Below are 18730 nucleotides of genomic sequence, written 5' to 3' on the forward strand. Positions count from 1 at the left end.
CTTGCATGCCTGAGGCCCTGGGTTCGATTCCTCAGCACCACATAAGCAAAAAGAAAAAAGCCGGAAGTGGCGCTGTGGCTCAAGTGGTAGAGCGCTAGCCTTGAGCTGAAGAGCTGAGGGACAGCGTCCAGGCCCAGAGTTAAGGCCCCCAACTGGACCAAAACAAACAAACAAACAAACAAAAAAGAGTGCAGAGCCCTTATGGCTTGGTCACCTCACAAAGGCCTAATATCATCACCTTGGTGATAAAGTTTTACATAAGGATTTGGAGAGAACACATACATTCAGACCATAGCAGGGGTGAACATCTCTTCCAGATGCTGTGGTGAGCACAACTATAATAAGTAATGAGAACCAGAACTGGATTTGGCAGCCTGAAAATTATTTATGTATATCATACATTAAAACCTTGCAAATTCAAAAACAATTTACAAAACTGTCCTTCATCTTCATGAAAACTTGATCTCACTTCTTCAGCATACTTTCAATAACTGTGTTCTTTTTATGTTTTCTTCAAACCTGTAGTTCTTTTTAGTGATCTTAATGCTTTAGAACACTTACCACAGCACCAAAGCTAAGCAGAAGAAATTACCATTGAAGAAGATTATGTAAAAACCTGAAAAAGGAAATTAGAGCAGAACTAAGGAAATTGGAAAGCCTCCCATGCTCCTGGATTGGGAGGATTAACATGGTGAAAATGGCAATACTGCCAAAGGCTATCCAAATTCAGTGTAATGCCTATCAATATTTCAACCTCATTCTTCAATGAAATAGAAGAAGCAACCCAAAAATTCACATGGAACAATAAAAGACCCCAAATAACAAAAACAATCCTTACCAGAAAGAATAGTGCTGGAGGAACATCAATACCAAATTTCAAACTCTATTACAAAGCCACAGTAATCAAAACAGCTTGATACTGGCACAAGAACAGATCTCAGAACCAATGGAATAGAACTGAAGACTCAGAAATGAACCCACAGACCTATAGCCACCTAATCTTCGATAAGGGAGCCAAAAAAAAATAGAATGGAAAAAAGTCTTTTTTTGGGGGGGGGGGTTTCAGTCATGGGGCCTGAACTCTGGGCCTGGGCGCTGTCCCACAGCTCTTCAGCTCAAGCCTATTGCTCTACCACTTGAGCCACAGCGCCACTTCCGGCTTTTTTTCTTTTTGCTTATGTGGTGCTGAGGAATCAAACCCAGGGCCTCAGGCATGAAAGGCAAGCACTCTAGCACTGAGCCACCTTCCCAGCCCCAGAAAGACAGTCTCTTCACTAAATGATTCTGGCAAAATTGGTTAAACACCTGTTGAAAACTAAAGCTCGATTCTTATATATTACCCTGCACCAGTGGATCAAATACCTTGGAGTCAAAGCAGACACCCTGAAAACATTACAGGAAGGATAAGAGAAACTCTGTGGCTCCTTGGCACAGGCTGAAATTTTCTTAATAGAGACCCAGAAACAACAAATCAAAGAAAGGTTGGACCAATGGGATTGCATGAAACTGCAGAGTTTCTGCGTGGCAAAGGACATAGCAAGCAAGACCAATAGAAAGCTCACAGACTTGGAGAAGATCTTTACTAGCCATACAACAGACAGGGCCTTCATATCTAAAATATACTTAGAACTCAAAAAACTAAATCCCCCAACAACAAATCCTCAAAGATACAACTGCTCTGAAGAGGAAATAAGAATGGCCAATAAACACATGAAGAAATGTTAAACTTCTATAGCCATAAAAGAAATGCAAATCAAAACAACATTGAGATTCCACCTCACCCCTGTTAGAATGGCTATAATCAAGAACTCTAATAACAATAGATGGTGGAGGGGATGTGGCCAAAAGGGACCCCTACTGCATTGTTGGTGGGAGTGTAAACTTGTTCAACCACTTTGGAAAGCAGTATGGAGGTTCCTCAAAAGACTCCACATAGAGCTCCCCTATGACCCAGCAATCCCACTTTGGGGCATTTACCCAAGCGATCACAAACAAGGAAATACTAAAGCTACCAGCACAACTATGTTTATTGCAGCATTATTCACCGTAGCTAAGATATGGAACCAACCCAGATGCCCCTCAGTAGATGAATGAATCAAGAAAATGTGACATCTATATAGATAGATATAGGTATAGATATTAATTCTGTGCTTCCATTGGAAAGAATAACACCACCCCATTTGTAAGGAAAAGGAAAAACTTGGGAAAATCATATTAAGTAAGCCAGACCCAAAGAAACATAGGTCTGATGGTTTCCCTTATTTGCAATAATTAGTATACGTCTAGGATAAACTCATTAGATGGGCAGAATAGCTCAATAGCTAGGTACATATGACTGTATGAGATGATGCTAAGTGAAATAAAGTCCAAGACCTGGACACAAAAAGCTTTTCTTTGTTGTTGTTGTTTTTAATGTACTGTGTGATTTTTTTTGTTTCTTTTGTATGTTCTTCCCCCTCTGGTTTATCCCCAGTTGTTGCTATATTCCATTTTGGTACCCTAGTATTGTAAATATGTTTATCTGAATCAGGGAAGGGAAGGGAAACAACAGAATGGTGAGACAAAGGGCAAGGAGGGAACCAAAGCAATAGAGGTATTCACAAGACAATATGTTGAAAATGATGAGTACAATTTGGGTGCCGGGAAGGGGTAACGAGTTTGACAAGAAATGTACTTATTTCCTTACTTATGTAACTATAACCCCTTTGTACATCACTTTGACAAGAAAAAAATATGATTATGGCTATAGTCTACATTTTCAAGCTGGCAGCCTTGGTGAGAAAATTTGAGAAATGAAAAGTATAAGTCATAATTTTAGTTGCATTGTTGTACTGAAAGCCAGTAGAACTATCTATAGAATGGATATTTTATTGTTTAAGTACAAGCCCCAATAAAACTTTCCTTGCCATTTTTAGCAAGAATGTCAATGCCAGTTCTTAAGATGCTCTTCCTGTCTCTGTGTACAAGACTTTAATGAATTCCTACTATATGTCAGAGGCTGTCATAGACATCTGTACTACAGCTTTAAAAAGCAGATCCTGCTCTCAGAGAGCTTCAGACTTGGAAAAGAGACAGATGCTATAGTTGGATTAACTATATAGAAGGTTTTCTCAGAATACTGCACAAAATACCTTGAAATAGCATATTTCCTCCACTCTATGATGATTATTAGGTCTAAAATACAGATGTTAAGTTGACTTGGCGGTCAGCAGGAAGAAATAATCACCACATTGAATGTTTATGAAACATTTATGAAACAAAATTGCACTTTTTGTGTGTTTTGTTTTGTGATACTGGGGTTTGTTTGAACTCAGAGCCATTTGCTTGCTAGGCAGGGGAGTGACCCCTTTTGCTACATATACAGCCCTTGTTGGTTACTTTTGATAACCAAAAAAAAATTTTGTTTTTCTCTGGACTAGCTGTCCTAAACTACCAGCCTCTAATAATGCTTTCTCACCAGAGCTGGTAGAACAATGGCATCTTGTGTTTTCTTGAGATTGGAGTCTTACAAACTTTTAGTTTGAGCTGGCCTCCAATGTGTTCCTCATGATCTCATAATCTATTGAGTAACTAGGATTACAAGAATGAGTGACAATGCATAGATTCAAACACTGATTTTAAATGTTAAAATATTTAAGCAAGGTATAAATGGTATGTTCAAATTCAGCTACATAATATTTGTTCTTTTCCTGGCATCTATACTTTATATTTCCCTATAAGTTCATGGTGGCCTACAAGTTCATAATGGTAGAATCTGTGTCTTGTTCATGTTATAGTTTCAAATTAGTAGGCATAGGACAAGATTAGTGTAAATTTGCTTGGATCAGAGAAGAGATCAGGTAGAGAAAGTAATGCTGGATCTACATCTCTAAGCTAAGCTCCACTTCTCACCCTCTCCTTCTATGACTCTTGCTATCTGAAGGGTTGGTTTATAACTTTTGCCAATTTATAATCAATTTGTATTATACTTTTTGTCATATAAAGTGAATGAATGATCAGAATTGAATATGAATTTTTAGAAACATTAAAATTGTGAAAGCAATTCAAACCTTGTTTTATTTTAGAGTCAGCATAAAATTACTATTTTATTTTGCTATAAAACTTTCTAAGCTGGGCGCCTGTGGCTCACGCCTGATAATCCTAGCTACTCAGGAGGCTGAGATCTGAGGATCATGGTTCAAATCCCAGACCAGGCAGGAAAGGCCTTGAAACTCTTATCTCTAATAAATCACCAGAAAACTGGAAGTGGCGCTGTGGCTGAAGTGGTACAGTGCTCACCTTGAGCTGAAGAACTCAGTGACAGTGCCCAGGCCCAGAGTTCAAGCACTATGACCCAAAAAAAAACTTTCTAAACACTCACTTCTAATGGATGTATTTACTTTATTTTGAAATAGCACCAGGGCACTGATTATACTGTGAATAGAATGGGCCTCTTATAGGTTCTTACCTTAGGCTTAGGGATGTAATACATTGATTAAATATATATATATATATATATATATATATATATATATATATATATATATATAATAGTCCTATTATTTACTGTCCTGGACAGTCTTTTACAAATTAGTCTGAAAATTCTATTTTTCTATTTTTCTTCAGGCATGATTTTTTTTCTCAGCACAATTTTTATTCTTTGTGATAAGAACACCAGCTCAAGGTGAGTTTTTGATCATATTTTTAGCATCAGTTTTTTTTACATGTTTTATTATAACTGGTCCATCTAGGAATGCAATGCATGTTGATCAGAATCAGCCCCTCTCTCCTTTTCATTCCTCCCTTCCCCCATCCACAGTCAGTCTTATTTTGTTCCCTTGTTCCATGTTCACATATGCACATACATCAATAGGAGTTTATTTGTACTCCTTATACCTCTCCCTTTACTCAACCCCTCTCTTTACTAAGCATACCCCAGTCCAGACTTGTATCAAATGCCCATTGTTCTTTTCTTTACACTCTTTGTTAATTGTTCAAGGAGATTTTTTACCATGGTACCTCACATTATACATCAAATACTATATGGTATTGAGTGTATGTATGTGTGTATGCATGTATGTAATATATTAGTTCATAGACAACCTTCAAACTGATTTCCATAGCAGTTATACAATTTTACAGTTCCACCAACAATATATTAGGGTTCCTTTTTCCCTTCATCATTGCTAGCAGTTTTGTTGTTTGTGCTCTTTATAGTGGCTATTTTGACTAAAATGAAATTTTAATATTGCTTTGATTTGTCTTTCCATTATGTCTAGGGATCTTGAGCATCTATTCATGTATTTATTAGCCATTTGTGCTTCCTCCTTCAAGAAATGTGTGTTTAGATGCCTTGCCTATGAACAAATCTAAACACCAACAGGTTATATAGAAAGGGCATGAGGGTGCATTTGTTTCCAACTCAATTATAAGATTATTTCTTTGTTGCTTTGTATGTCCCTCCCCCACAGTATAACCCCTGCTTTCACTGTATTTGATGTCGGTATAATTTGTGGAGGGGAAGGGGAAAAACAAGTCGTTTAAATAAGGATACAGGTGGACCTGTTGCAACAATGAGAAGTATAAGTTGTCATATCAAAAACGAGCTTTACAACTTGGGGGGGGGAGGATTGGGGGGGAGGGTGGATGGGAAGGGATGAGAAGGGTAAACAAAGGAGGAGGATACAATGCTTGATAAGAAATGTACTCACTATCTTGCCCATGTAATTGTAACCCCTCTGTACAGTATTTTCACAATAAAAAAAAAAAAAGAAAGAAAGGGCATGAGGGATTGTGAATGGTACTGTAGGGGATCAGAAGGATAAAGGTACTATACTTAGGGGATCATACCTAGCAATGGAGAGTAGGGATAATGGGAGAAAGGATATAGAATATGGAAGATAAGGTGATAAGGCTCAGAAAATGGAATGTGAGATTTAAGCTTCCTATTATGTCTGGGCAAAGGGACAGAAAAGACCGGCGTAATAAAGAGAAGGAAAGGTAGAATAAGCTATCAGTGAAAAAGAAGAAGAAAAACTGCCTGCTGGGCTCTATAAAATGGATGGGTTTGTCCATCTTCTTTTTTGCTCTGGGACTTGGAATATATCAGTGTATTCCAGCTAGTGGGAGAAAGAGAACAATCTTAAAATCCAAGCTTTACACTACTAAAGTTACACTGTGGATTCAGGCTGAGAACCCCCCTACTTGATGTTAATTACAGAGAGGTTCCTAGCCATTTTATCTCTGGAGCCTCTTTTGTTATGTAGGAAACCCTAGACTCTTGTAGTTCATACCCAAAGTGAGATTCTCCTTAACAAGTACACTTCTGCAGAGTACAAAAGTAATTTAACTTACAAGGAAGTTTCAGTTGTAAGACTGCTTTGTTTCAAGAACAGTGTAAAGAAAAGAACATTGGGCATTTGATACAACTCTGGACTGGGGTATGCTTAGTAAAGAGAGGGGTTGAGTTAAGGGAGAGGGATAAGGAGTACAAATAAACTCCTACTGATCTATGTGCATAGGTGAACATGGAACAAGGAAACACAAAGGAGGAGGTAACAATGTTCGATAAGAAATGTACTCATTACCTTACTCATGTAACTGTAACCCCTCTGTACAGTAGTTTTACGATAGAAAATCATACAAAAAAAAAAGAAAACTGTTAATTTCCTAAAGATAACTCAGACTACAGAAAAGAAAAGTAGCCAATCTAAACCTTCACCAAGAGGTAAAGGGTGTAGCCCAATGTTTCAATGAAGCATTTAAATGCAAATTAAAGTAACTTTAAAAAGGGATTAAAAATGGCGCCCCCTTTGTAACGTACTGGGAAGTGGCTGGCCTCCCAGACAAAAGTTTATAAGGTAAAGGCTTATTTCAAAGTAAGGTTACCAAAATGATTGTTCATTCCAGTTTGCCCTTATGGGTTTTCTGTAACAGTTTCCAGCAGGCCCACAGTAAAGGACAGAGAACAAATTTGTCAGATGTAATTTTGGCCCTTAATAGGTTCCAGGTAGGACCATGCTTATAAAACTACTTCCAATGACCATCTTTGTCACTTTTTAAAATGGCCATAAGTAAAAACTGGTTCAAGCCAGCCCAGGAAGAGAAAGGTCCCTGTGAGATTGTCATCTCTAACCTGTCAGCAGGTGCTCAAAAGCAGAGTTGCTTTGGAGCTCAAAGTGGCAGAGTCCTAACCCTGAGCTGGAGAGCTGAGGGACAGTGCCCAGACCCTGAGTTCAAGTCCAGCAACTGACCAAGGAAAATGCCAAAGGTGCATTTATCCTAGCATGGAAAAAGGCACTCCTGGGATGGAGCATCCAGAGGCAGTTACAAGCCACTGCTTGGATGGCAGAGATGGTGTCAGATCCTGGAGTCACTTGAACTTGTCCCTTCAAAAATTGATCAGAGCCAGGAGTCATGGGAAGATAGTTTGTAAACATGTCTAATGCCCATGTTGGTCTAACTGGGCAGAAACTTGCCAGTCATCTGTGATAGTGGGCAGTAAAAGCTAAGGTTGAAAAATGTGAGGGATAATTTAAATCCCAAACTCCCTGTATCTGCTCAAAGTCCTAATTGGCAGTGACTTTTGAGCTGGCACCAGCCACATAAATTCACCTGTTAAGAAAGAAGTTTGTAAACCTGAGATTATGTCCTATTAAGATCTGTCTAAAGACCTGTATAAAGGCAGGCATTGTTGGGGCCACTAGATATCAGGTTCCTCAGCCAGCCAGAAAAATGTTAAACCAGCCAGAGTGTTAAACAGGCTATGCTGCTGTAGCCCAAGAAAAGATCTGTACATTTATTAAAAGTCAAATGTTGTATATAAGCTACTTTAAACAGGCTGCCCAGAGGCAATGGGCCGTACTTAGAGTGCCAATCAGTTGTAGTTTAAAAACATCTACTGGGTTTTATTACAAAACTCTGGCAAGTAATTGTTAGTCACAAGTTATAGGTGACCTCTATCTCGTTGATCTCCTTGTTAGTTTAATTGGAAATAAAAGAGACTTTTGTAACAAAGACTCCTGTTGCCACAATTCAAAACTATCTCGGGCACAAAGAATCCTTCTAAACCTCCATCTCCCAGCTAAACAGCACAGAGACAGGCTGGAGGCATGGCTCCAGACTCTCACCTCTAAGTATCCAGCTGAAGGCTGAAAGTGGCATTGTGACTAAGTGGTAGAGCACTAACCTCGAGCAGAAGTGCTCAGAGACAGTGCCCAGGCCTTGAGTCCAAACTCCATAAATGCCAACTGGGACAAGCTATCCCAGCAATGGACGCTGAGACTCCCCCAGGACAAAGTCAGTCCTGACAATGGAAAACCATGGAGAGGAATAAGAGGAGATGACATCCTAAATTGAGTCACTTTATGCTTGTTCTTTCAAAATTAATCAGAGCCAGGAGATCAAGAGAAATAGCTGCTTGCCCACCTAATGTCTATACCCACCTACCTTCTAACTGGACAGAAAGTTAGTCTTGCCTTTGTTACCTAATATTTGTATTTATAATAGCCTCTAACTGGTACTTCCAACCTCTCCATTATGCTGTCCCCTACCCAGTTGCCCAAAAGACCCTAGACACCCCCTTTCTGCCTTTCTGCCCCAAGTCCAGTTATTCCTCCTCCCCTGTAATGGGCCACAACTAGGCTTATACTCCAAATGGAACTTTTCCGGCCCATGGCCAATGTGTGTTCTGTTCTCCTATGTCATTCATGTTAACTGACCTTGTCACCATGTCAGCTTCTTGCCTGAGCTTTCCAAAAGTTTCTATTTTGGGGGGGTTGGGGGGGGTCCGGTCATGGGGCCTGAACTCTGGGCCTGGGCACTGTCCCTCAGCTCTTCAGCTCAAGGCTAACGCACTACCACTTGAGCCATAGCACCACTTCTGGCTTTTTTCTTTTTTGCTTATGTGGTGTTGAGGAATCAAACCCAGGGCCTCATGCATGCAAGGCAAGCGCTGTACCACTGAGCCACCTTCCCAGCCCAAAAAAGTTTCTTATTTTTTTCTTATTTTTTATTGTGAAAATACTGTACAGAGGGGTTACAATTACATGGGCGAGATAATGAGTACATTTCTTATCAAGCATTGTAGCCTCCTCCTTTGTTTCCCCTTCCCATTCCTTCCAAGCCTCCCCCCACCAAAGTTGTAAAGTTCGTTTTCAACATGACAACTTGTCCAAAAAAGTTTCTTTTAGCAGGATAACAGCCTCCCACCTAGGACACCACCTGGGAACAAGTCAAGGCCATCCCGTTCCTAGAAGGCAACTGGTGACTTCACTTACACTGCCCTGCCTTGCCATGCCAAGAGCAGACCCGGACCCTAAAGACCCCAGCTCCAAGGACTCCTTGATGCCCCAAGGCTAGCAGGAAGTAGCCATGATAGCCCATGACACCTGTTGACTCTGGTACCTTTAAATATCTCTGCTACCTCTACTACCTCCTCAGGTCACTGTGATCCTAAAGCAGGAAAAGTCTTTTTTTTTTTGTGTGAACATACTGTATAGAGAGGTTACAATTACATGAGCAAGATAATGAGTACATTTCTTATCAAGCATTGCAGCCTCCTCCTTTGTTTACCCTTCCCATCCCTGCCCAGCCTCCCCCCGCCCCCTCACCCCATCCTCCCCCCCCCCACCAAAGTTGTAAAGTTCGTTTTCGACATGACAACTTGTACTTCTCATTGTTGCAACGGGTCCACCTGTATCCTTAAACGACTTGTTTTACCCCTTCTCCTCCACAAATTATAACAACATCAAATATAGTGAAAGCAGGGATTATACTGTGGGGGAGGGACATACAAAGCAACAAAGAAATAATCTTATAAATGCGTTAGAAACAAATGCATGAAAGAAAAAAACATTTAAATACATATCTAAGGGTTCATTTTCCTAACATCACCTTAGCTGACCTTTTCTGCTTGACTCATATATATACTAGATATTGCAAATAAGGGAAACCATGGGACCTATGTTTCTTTGGGCTTGGCTTACTTCACTTACTATAATTTTTTCCAAGCCTTTCCATTTCCTAACAAATGGAGCAATGTCATTCTTTCTGATGGAGGCATAGAATTCCATTGTGTATATATACCACATTTTCTTGATCCATTCATCTACTGAGGGGCATCTGGGTTGGTTCACTATCTTAGCTATGGTAAAAAATGCTGCAATAAACAAAGTTGTGCTGGGGGCTGGGAAGGTGGCTCAGTGGTAGAGCGCTTGCCTTGCATGCATGAGGCTCTGGGTTCGATTCCTCAGCACCACATAAGCAAAAAGAAAAAAGCTGTGGCTCAAGTGGTAGAGCGCTAGCCTTGAGCTGAAGAGCTGAGGGACAGCGCCCAGGCCCAGAGTTCAGGCCCCACGACCGGACTCAAAAAAAAAAAAAAAAAAAAGTTGTGCTGGTAGTAAAGCAGGAAAAGTCTTAATCTCCCTCCTCCAGGATGTCAGGAGTACCATGCTGTCTCCAATCCAAGACAGAAAAGGCAATTTTAGGTCTTTGATAGTCCCTTCTGGGAATCCATCCCTCCCTGGCTTATACATCTCTTGGGCTGCTAACAGCAGCTTTGCTTTAACAGCAATTTTGCCTTTTATTAATTGTGTCTTGCATTTTAGATAACTACTGTCATGGACAAAGGAGGACCTTTACCAACGAAACTGTCAAGCAGATGCTTCTTAGATGGTCCCCAGTTGAGCAACAAAGCAGGGACCCCTGACTACTTCGCCCCTTTACAGCAGGAAGTAGCTCCCGAAGAAACGACCTCAACCCATAACCCCCAGCCTGGTACCCCCTATTTTTATTAAACAACAAAGGGAGGAATGTAAGCATTATGCCCACCTTTGGTCCTCAGCTCCACCCAGACCTGAGCTCCTCCCAGCCCTGGAGTTCCCGCCATACAGCTAGCCCCTCCCTCTCTCCACCCAGACCCACCTACCTCACTTCCTGCCCCCAGACCCTCCTGCTACCTGGATAGGGACAGGTGCCATGTGCTCCCTCTTGGGGGAAATATGGTTCCTCTAATAAACTTTGTGATAATCTTTCTCCTGTGCCTGCTTGCCTCCATGTGGTCCCCTGGGATGGATGTGAAGGATCCTTCACTTGTCTTGCTAGGGGATCTCATCATGAGGGGAGAGGAAAACAGAGAAAGAGAAAATAAAAACCCAAAACGGGGGGCCAGGATAGACAATCCAGTTCCTCTACCTCAGTGTAAGGGACCTCCTACTCTGATAGTGTCAACATAAGACTTCTTCCTTCTTTTTTTTTTTTGTCAGTCATGGGGCTTGAATTCTGGGCCTTGGCACTTTTCCTGGGCATTTCAGCTCAAGGCGAGCGCTCTACCACTTGAACCACAGCACCACTTCCAGTTTTATAGTGGTTTATTGGAGATAAGAGTCTCAAGGAGTTACCTGCCTGGGATGACTTTGAATCGTGATCCTCAGATCTCAGCCTCCTGAGTAGCCAGGATTACAGGCGTGAGCCACCAGTACCCGGCTAAGACTTCTTTCATCCTTTCTTCTTTCCTTCTTGCCTTCCTTCCTTTTTCGTTTTTAGGAGTTTGAGGTTTAATTATTTTACTTTCCACTAGTCTGTGATTGGCTATACTTTTTCTTATTTTGACATTCTTCCTACACTTGCCTTTCCCTTAAACTCCATACCTGCCTTTGGTCCAAAGTGAGAAGGCAAAGTTGATTGTTAACATTTTCCTCCAATCCAGGCATGCAAACTTTTGGGGGGCACTTTCATCTACAAGTTCTACCACCTTCATAGTTGTGCTGGTTGATTAAAAACAATGTGAAAGAGAAAGAGGAACATCTAGCTTCAGAGCTGTTATCCTTCTTGTGATAGCAAGGAAAGAGTGAATTGAAAATGGGTGATGTTAAGAAAGGCAAGAAGATTTTTGTTCAGAAGTGTGCCCAATGCCACACCGTTGAAAGGGAGGCAAGCACAAGGCTCGGCCTAATCTCCATGGTCTGTTTGGTCGGAAGACAGCACAAGCAGCTGGATTCACTTACACAGATGCCAACAAGAACAAAGGCATCACCTGAGGAGAGGATACACTGATGGAGTATTTGGAGAATCCTAAAAAGTACATCCCTGGAACAAAATGATCTTCACTGGGATTAAGAAGGGAGAACAGGCAGATTTGATAGCTCATGTCAAAAAAGCTACAAGTGAGTAATACCACTGCCTTAGTTATTTATTGCAAAACAAAAGTCTCATGACTTTTTAATGTGTACCATAATTCCATTGATCTCTAATATCAGATTTCAGATCATGAAGGGCTGGCAGAATATTTTTGGACAGTCCTGATTTAAGTAAAACTGGCTTGTGGCTAAGTGAATATTATCTTAAAAAATACTGTCACTTTCTTTTCCCCTTTCTGTCATATGATTGGACTTACTAATGTTCAATTTTTCAGCAAGATAAATAAATACCATCGCCAAATATGTTAAAGATTGGTTTTATATTCAGGTTTATATAGATAATTATGAGAATATCTTTAAATATTGAGGAAATCCCTTCACTGTCTCAGAATAAAGCAAAAAGATCAGAAGGAAGGCATAATGTCCTGTATCATTTTACTTGAAACATTTAAAATGTTTTTAGGAATAAACAATAAGTTTGAAAGTCATATATAACTAGTTCTTTTAGAAACTCATCTAACTTTACCAGCTTAATTTAAGCCAGGTGCCAGTGGCTCATGTTTGTAATCTTAGCTACCCAAGAGAGTGAGATCTGAGGAGACCAGTTCAAAGCCAGGCTGGACAGGAAAGTCCATCAGACTCTGGGGCTTGAACTCAGGGCTTGGGCACTATCTCTGAGCTTTTTGCTCAAGGCAAGTGCTCTACCACTTGAGCCACAGTTCTACTTCTGGTTTTTTATATGTTAATTAGAAATAAGAATCTCATAGACTTTCTTGCCCAGGTTAGCTTTGAACCATGATCCTCCTATCCCTCCTAGCTAAGATTATACACGTGAGCCACTGGCACCAGCCATAAAATATTTTCTTAATGGTTGCATTCCTAGTTGCACAAACACTACAAACACCAGGTAAAAATAAATGAGTACTTTTCTGGTTTGTTCTAGTCTCACTGCAGAGGTGTTTCCAACATTGGTTCAATTCCATGAATTCATGACTTGATTCTTCTTTTCCCCATCTTCAGGAGTAACTGCAGAAGGACAGACTTCTTTGAGGAGATCTCCTAGTGTATGCAGCTGCCCATCTGAACAAAATAGCTTCTGAATAAAAAGCTGTTCTGTCTTTGTCTGATATATTCTAAAAGGGATATAATGAAATCCATTTTCTTCTGCAGGATATTCCATGAGTTTCCGGTTGATGGCCCCAAACTGGTCAAATCTGTCATTTTGTAGTCCCATCTAAAGCTGCTTGTGATCTTTTTTCTGCATTTCATTAATTACTTGACTTTTATGCTTTAAAGCATCAGCTTCTTTCATACAAGAAATAAAATGAGCTTCAATTGCATCTTTAGATGGACAGTGCAGAAGGTCCTTTTCTGGAAAACTCGTAAAATGTACTGTGATATTCCAAGGAAGAGCTGAACTCAATACAAGAAGATCAAATAGCAAACCAATTTGATAGTGCCATTTCAGTGGTGTGCCTTCATATTCAAACCGTATCTCACTAAGGTCTTCTTGTCTCATAACCTTCTGAAAAGGCTTTTTCACCTTGTCAGTTACCAATGTCAAATAACTTACTCTTGCGAAAAGCAAATAATATGGTTCTGCTTCCCTTTCAGTTATCTCATCCTGGTACAGAGTGAAGCAAGTTGGAATTCGTCCAAACCACACATCTCGAAGTACATCTTTGTCATCTGTCATTCTTCCAGTGGTTAAAGCAGTACATATAGGCTAAATTCTTTCTTCAATCAAAGCCAAACTTCTCTGAGCACCGGCTCCTTCTCGCTTCCCGCACCGGTGAGGTGGCACTATCCCAGCACTGCCTGCTTGACCCACACAGTCCTGCAGAAACACAGAGACTAGGAGTCCCGAGAGCTCGCGCAGCCACAGGAAAGCACCAGCTCCAAGGTCCTCAGGGAATACAACCGCAGAAACCTGCAAGCCCCCACTGATTATTTTCTAATTAACTGAATACTGACACAGTGGTTACCAATACTATCTTCCTTATTTGTCCAGCATTTTTAGAAAGTACCTGCGGAAATTAGGATTAGACAATCTTTTTTAATTTTGTGATTCTTTTGAAGGAAAATAGGAGTGCAGTTAGCATAGTAAACATATTAACAAAATAGGTTTTTCTGACAGACTTGACTGGGAAATAAGGAACGAAGTCAGTGTACCAGATCTAGTCAACCTTTTATCCTTCACTCTGTCCTGTGCTTTGAGCCTTTCTATCTCTTAGAATTTTGCTTCCAAACTGGTTGGCAAATGTGATATATAGTGATATGTGGAGACACAGTCAGTTTGAAAAGGCAAGAAAATGTTCACTGTGATAAATCCTTTTCAAATCTTCACAAAACAGAGCTTCTATATACACATAATGCAACCTTGAGAGTACATAAAATACAGAAAATTCACAAAGATTAAGGGAGAACATGATAAGACTCCACAAATGTGTGAAGAATAACATACAATTCTTTGTGTTCAGTAAACTTTGAAAAAGCTTTAATGAAAAATCAAAGGAACAGTGTTAGAGGAAGGTCTTTTCAAGATCAGAGATGGCACTAGAGAAAGGGGCTTGGAGGGATAGGTTGAAGATTTAAAAGAAAGGAACCTTCAGACTTTATAGCAATGCAAAGGAAGGAGGTGGTAGGGCATGGAGGATTTTTGGCTCTTTTTTCTTCTTCCTTTATGTCTTTGTTCCTTTAGATTATTTTCATGTACCTACAGATTACACTGAATTCTAATCTAGGACAGAAAGAATAGCCCAAAGTTTTTAACTGGAACATCCGAAGATCTTAACTAGAAGTGACTTTGTTTATTTTGACCTTTTTATTGCTCCCATAGACACAGTGTATTTTCATACATGGTCAACCAAACAACACCACAGTACAGGTTTAGACATCCTAATAATCCATGGGAAATCCCACAAAAAGGATGCTGTTGTAAGATGTGCAGAGAGATCAAATGTGGCAGTCCTAGGCAAAATATAAAGGCTATTATTCTGAGCTGCTTTTTTATGTTAGTTTAATTCTGTGTTTTAAGAGAAGCTGTAGTCTCATGGATCTTTTGCAAAGAGCTTTTTAGATGTCAGAAATATCATTTAATAATACTAACCAAGAAAACCCATATGAATAAACAAGTGAACTAATTTACCCAGGAACAGATGTAAAATGGAATAAAAATAACGAGGTTTGACATTTTTGAAAAACTTTTCAAAAGATGGGTATCATATTTTCAAAGCAGAATAGTTGGGGGTATAAGAAATAATAGAGCCTTGGAACGACCAAGAAGCCAGCACAGTTGGAGAGAATGGAATGGAGGCTGAGTAGTTTCTAGGCCTCCTCAAAGTGTGTCTGTAGCCCAAGTACTTTAAAATGTCAGACACATTCTGGAACTCTGTGAAGCCATGTTGGAGTCCATACAATCAAAAGCACTCTAAAGAAATAGCTAGGCTCCAGCAATCCCACTTCTGGGCATTTACCCAAATAATAACAAACAAGGCCACACTAACGCTACCAGCACAACTATGTTTATCACCATTATTCACCATAGCTAAGATATGGAACCAACCCAGATGCCCCTCAGTAGATGAATGGATCAAGAAAATGTGACATAGATGGATATAGATATAGATATATGAATACTATGCTTCCATCAGAAAGAATGACACCACCCCATTTGCAAGGAAATGGAAGGACTTGGAAAAAATTGTAATAAGTGAAGTAAGCCAAATCCAAAGAAACATAAGTCCCATGGTTTCCTTTTTGTGATACGTCTAGGATAATGCTAGCAAATGAGCAAAATACCTCAATAGCTATGTACATATGACCATATAAGATGAAGCTAAGTGAAATGAACTCCAAGACATGGACACAAGAGGTTTTTCTTTGTTGTTGATTATGCTGTTGTTAATGTACTATGTGATTTTTTTGTTTCTTTTGTATGTTCTTCCCCCTATGGTCTACCCCCTGTTGTAACTGTATTTGAATTTTGTACCCTGGTATTGTATCTGTATTATCTGAATTACGGAAGGGAAGGGAAACAACAGAATGGTGAGACAAAGGACAGGGTGAGAATCAATGCAACAGCGATATTCACAAGACAATATGTTGGAAATGATCTGTAAAACTTAGGGGGGGATTGAGGGGAGGGAGAGTAGGAGAAAAATGAGGGAAGGGATAACAAGTTTGACAAGAAATGTATGTGTTTCCTTACTTATGTAACTGTAACCCCGCTGTACATCACGTTGATAATATTTTTAAAAATGATAAGAAATAAGCCTTGGGCTAGGAAGGTGGCTCAGTGGTAGAGTGCTTGCCTTGCATGCATGAGGCCCTGGGTTCGATTCCTCAGCACCACATAAGCAAAAAGAAAAAAGCCAGAAGTGGCGCTGTGGCTCAAGTGATAGAGTGCTAGCCTTGAGCTGAAGAGCTGAGGGACAGTGCCTAGGCCTAGAGTTCAGGCCCCGCGACTAGACCCAAAAAAAAAAGAAAGAAAGAAAGAAGCCTGGTGCTGGTGGCTCACGCCTATAATCCTAGTTACTCAGGAGGCTGAGATCTGAGGATCGCAGTTCAAAGCCAAGGAAAGCCAGCCCAAGCAGAAAAGACATGAGACTCTTATCTCCAATTAAGCACCAGAAACTGTAAGTGGTGCTGTGGCCCAAGTGGTAGACTGTTTGCCTTGAGCTGAAGAGCTGAGGGACAATGCCAAGGACCAGAGTTCAAGCCCACACCCAATAAGAAAGAAAAAGAGAAGAAATAGCTGGGCTCCACAACTATGTATAAAACTACACAAACAGTGGACATGTGATAAGGTTGATCAAATGCCGCTGGGTGGTGTGGTCAGAGCCAACCTAAAAAAGTTGACCAAAAATGATCAGCTCTGTGCTACTTCCCTGACGCTTGGAGGCTTGTGCTTTTTTATCTTTCTGTTCTCATCTCATCTTGGAGTGGTTTATTATAAAGGGATTTCAACTTCTCTAGTTTCATTGTTGAACTTTTTCTGAAAGTGATTAAGGTTTAAAGAATGGAAAGAATGAACCTATTCAAATAGCTCATAGGACAGGCAGTGAGTTGTCTTTTTTGGATAAGAAGGAGCCATTGAAATCTGAAAGTTTCCTAAACTTGGTTGTCACGAATTAGTACTCACAAATTACTTTTAGGGTTTCTATATTGCCAAAGAAGTTCAAATAAATGCCTTTATACTACAGTATCTATAGGTTTATATTTACACCTTTCAAAAAAAAATAGATTGACCAGAATGAGGAGAATCCTAGCTGAAAGTGATACTCTTTTCCAAGTTCACTTTTCAAAGCAGACAAGACCAGAAGGCTCTGGGATGTATCACTAGTATAGGCAGAAGCAGAATGAAGAGAAGGGGAAGCATGCAGTCAAGACACATCCACTCTCTCCACTTAGAATGCCTAGCTACAGCAATAAGACAAGATGCAAACATGAAGGGGATCCAAACACAGAAAGATGAAGTAAAACTCTCCCTCTTTGCAGATGGCATGATCTTGTATTTAAAGCATGCCATGGATTCAACTACCACGTTACTCAAGCTGATCTGAAACTTTGACAAAGTAGTAGGGTATAAATTAACCCTCAAAAATCAGTGGCTTTGGGGCTGGGAAGGTGACTCAATGGTAGAGCGCTTGCCTTGCATGCCTGAGGCCCTGGGTTCGATTCCTCAGCACCACATAAGCAAAAAGAAAAAAGCCGGAAGTGGCGCTGTGGCTCAAGTGAGCTGAAGAGCTGAGGGACAGCGCCCAGGCCCAGAGTTCAGGCCCCACGACCAGACCCCCCCCCCAAAAAAAAATCAGTGGATTTACTTGGTACTGGCACAAGAACAGACCTCAGGACCAATGGAATAGAATTGAAAACCCAGAAATGAACCTACAGACCTATAGCCATCTAATCTTCGATAAGGGAGCCAAAAATAATAGAATGGAAGAAAGACAGCCTCTTCAGTAAATGGTGCTGGTGCTACTTATAGAAAACTAAAGTTAGATCCTTATATATCATCCTGCACCAGAATCAACCCCAAATGGATCAAAGACTCAGAATCAAAGCAGACACTCTGAAAACATTACAGGATGGAATAGGAGAAACCCTAGGTCTCCTTGGCACAGGCTGAAATTTTCTTAATAGAGACACAGAAACACAACAAATCAAAGAAAGACTGGACAAATGGGATTGCATGAAATTGCAGAGCTTCTGCATGGCAAACGACATAGCTAGCACGATCAATAGAAAGCCCATGAACTGGGAGAAGATCTTCACTAGCCATACAACAGACAAGGCCTTCATATCTAAAATATACTTAGAAATCAAAAAATTAAATCCCCCAACAACAAATCTTCAAAGAAACAATTGCCCAATAAATAAGTGGGCTAAAGACTTGAAGAGAAACTTCTCTGAAGAGGAAATAAGAATGGCCAGTAGACACATGAAGAAATGCTGAACCTCTCTAGCCTTATATGGCTAGAGAAATGGAAATCAAAACAACATTGAGATTCCACCTCACCCCAACTAGAATGGCTATAATCAAGAAATCTAATAACAACAGATGCTGGAGGGGATGTGGCCAAAAGGGAACCCTACTGCATTGTTGATGGGAG

General features: G+C 40.3%; 2 pseudogenes; one reads left to right on the forward strand and one right to left on the reverse strand.

Annotated features, from left to right (window-relative positions):
- The first annotated feature begins 11838 nt into the window (after positions 1 to 11838).
- LOC138839388 (cytochrome c, somatic pseudogene) lies at positions 11839 to 12151 on the forward strand (annotated as a pseudogene).
- A 910-nt stretch (positions 12152 to 13061) lies between these two features.
- Positions 13062 to 13889, reverse strand: LOC138839760 (autophagy protein 5 pseudogene; annotated as a pseudogene).
- Positions 13890 to 18730: the final 4841 nt, after the last annotated feature.

Source organism: Dipodomys merriami, unplaced genomic scaffold, assembly GCF_024711535.1.
Source record: "Dipodomys merriami isolate MVZ:Mamm:240054 unplaced genomic scaffold, mDipMer1.0.p SCAF_3, whole genome shotgun sequence".
In the NCBI taxonomy this organism is placed as follows: Eukaryota; Metazoa; Chordata; class Mammalia; order Rodentia; family Heteromyidae; genus Dipodomys; species Dipodomys merriami.